General features: G+C 59.6%; 1 non-coding gene across 1 annotated transcript in view; it reads right to left on the reverse strand.

Moving 5' to 3' along the window:
* The window catches only part of LOC126444473 (small subunit ribosomal RNA), a 1910-nt gene extending 870 nt beyond the window's left edge, over window positions 1–1040 (reverse strand). The window contains exon 1 of the ribosomal RNA XR_007582569.1: window positions 1–1040. This exon is cut by the window's left edge and continues 870 nt beyond it. This is a non-coding gene — a ribosomal RNA (small subunit ribosomal RNA).
* Window positions 1041–1940: the final 900 nt, after the last annotated feature.

Here is a 1940-nt window from a genome sequence, read left to right on the forward strand (position 1 = left end):
TTTCGCTTCTGTTCGTCTTGCGACGATCCAAGAATTTCACCTCTAACGTCGCAATACGAATGCCCCCGCCTGTCCCTATTAATCATTACCTCGGGTTCCGAAAACCAACAAAATAGAACCGAGGTCCTATTCCATTATTCCATGCACACAGTATTCAGGCGGGCTTGCCTGCTTTAAGCACTCTAATTTGTTCAAAGTAAACCGTGCCGGCCCACCGAGACACTCAATAAAGAGCACCCTGGTAGGATTTCAACGGGGTCCGCCTCGGGACGCACGAGCACGCACGAGGCGGTCGCACGCCTTCGGCTCGCCCCACCGGCAGGACGTCCCACGATACATGCCAGTTAAACACCGACGGGCGGTGAACCAACAGCGTGGGACACAAATCCAACTACGAGCTTTTTAACCGCAACAACTTTAATATACGCTATTGGAGCTGGAATTACCGCGGCTGCTGGCACCAGACTTGCCCTCCAATAGATACTCGTTAAAGGATTTAAAGTGTACTCATTCCGATTACGGGGCCTCGGATGAGTCCCGTATCGTTATTTTTCGTCACTACCTCCCCGTGCCGGGAGTGGGTAATTTGCGCGCCTGCTGCCTTCCTTGGATGTGGTAGCCGTTTCTCAGGCTCCCTCTCCGGAATCGAACCCTGATTCCCCGTTACCCGTTACAACCATGGTAGGCGCAGAACCTACCATCGACAGTTGATAAGGCAGACATTTGAAAGATGCGTCGCCGGTACGAGGACCGTGCGATCAGCCCAAAGTTATTCAGAGTCACCAAGGCAAACGGACCGGACGAGCCGACCGATTGGTTTTGATCTAATAAAAGCGTCCCTTCCATCTCTGGTCGGGACTCTGTTTGCATGTATTAGCTCTAGAATTACCACAGTTATCCAAGTAACGTGGGTACGATCTAAGGAACCATAACTGATTTAATGAGCCATTCGCGGTTTCACCTTAATGCGGCTTGTACTGAGACATGCATGGCTTAATCTTTGAGACAAGCATATGACTACTGGCAGGATCAACCAGGGAGCTGCGTCAACTAGAGCTGAGCAGCCGGCCGCCCGGGAGTGTGTCCCGGGGGCCCGCGCGAACACGCAAGCGTCCGCTCAATTATTCTGCAAACAGGAGGAGGCTGAGCTCCCCTGCACAACACACCTCGAAACCCTCTCAGGTCCCGGCGGCGCGCAGCGCCGTCCTAAGTACTTGGTCGGGTTCGAGAGAGGCGCAATCGCCCGGAGTTAGGCGAGTAGACGCTTTAGGTGCGACCACCCGTGCTCCCAACTGAGCTTGCCGCTGCCGACAGAGGCCCGGGAGCGTGCTGTCGTGGCATTGCCGGCGGGAGACAACACGCGCCACCTACGGTGACCGGCAGCTCCAACGCCAGCGCCACAGAAGGACAAAAGCCCCACTTGGGTGCCGAAGCGAACTCTCCCAGCACAGCGCACGCGCCAACACGTCCGCACAGCTGCGATACAAACCACCTGCGAGAACCGCTGGGGCGACCGAGCAGCAGACGGCGTCGCGGCGCCGAGCGCCGGGCGGCGGCGCATCCTCAGCGCACACAGTCCTCAATCGGACCAGCACACTGCAGATGGCCACCGCGCTTCGCACCGGGCCCGCGAGGACCTACTTTGGCCGCAAGGCGCCGCGAGCAGGGGGCGCCGGCGCGCAGCTGCGCCGCCTGCCGCGTCCGTCGGCCGGCGCGCCTGCCACTGGCCGCCCCCACCAGCCGGCTGTAGCGCGTGCGCCCACGCACCGCGCTGCCAGCACGCCGGGCGGCCCCCCCTCACCGGCCGGGGACGGTCCCACCCAGCCACCGCCGCGTATCGCCTCACACCCAGATCCCCTTTCGCGTTCGTGGGCATGGTGGGTCCCCTTTCACGTTCGTGGGCATGGTGGGTATCCCTGAAACAACCGGTTAATAGCTCG

The sequence above is a fragment of the Schistocerca serialis genome, unplaced genomic scaffold (genome assembly GCF_023864345.2).
Source record: "Schistocerca serialis cubense isolate TAMUIC-IGC-003099 unplaced genomic scaffold, iqSchSeri2.2 HiC_scaffold_265, whole genome shotgun sequence".
NCBI lineage: Eukaryota > Metazoa > Arthropoda > Insecta > Orthoptera > Acrididae > Schistocerca > Schistocerca serialis.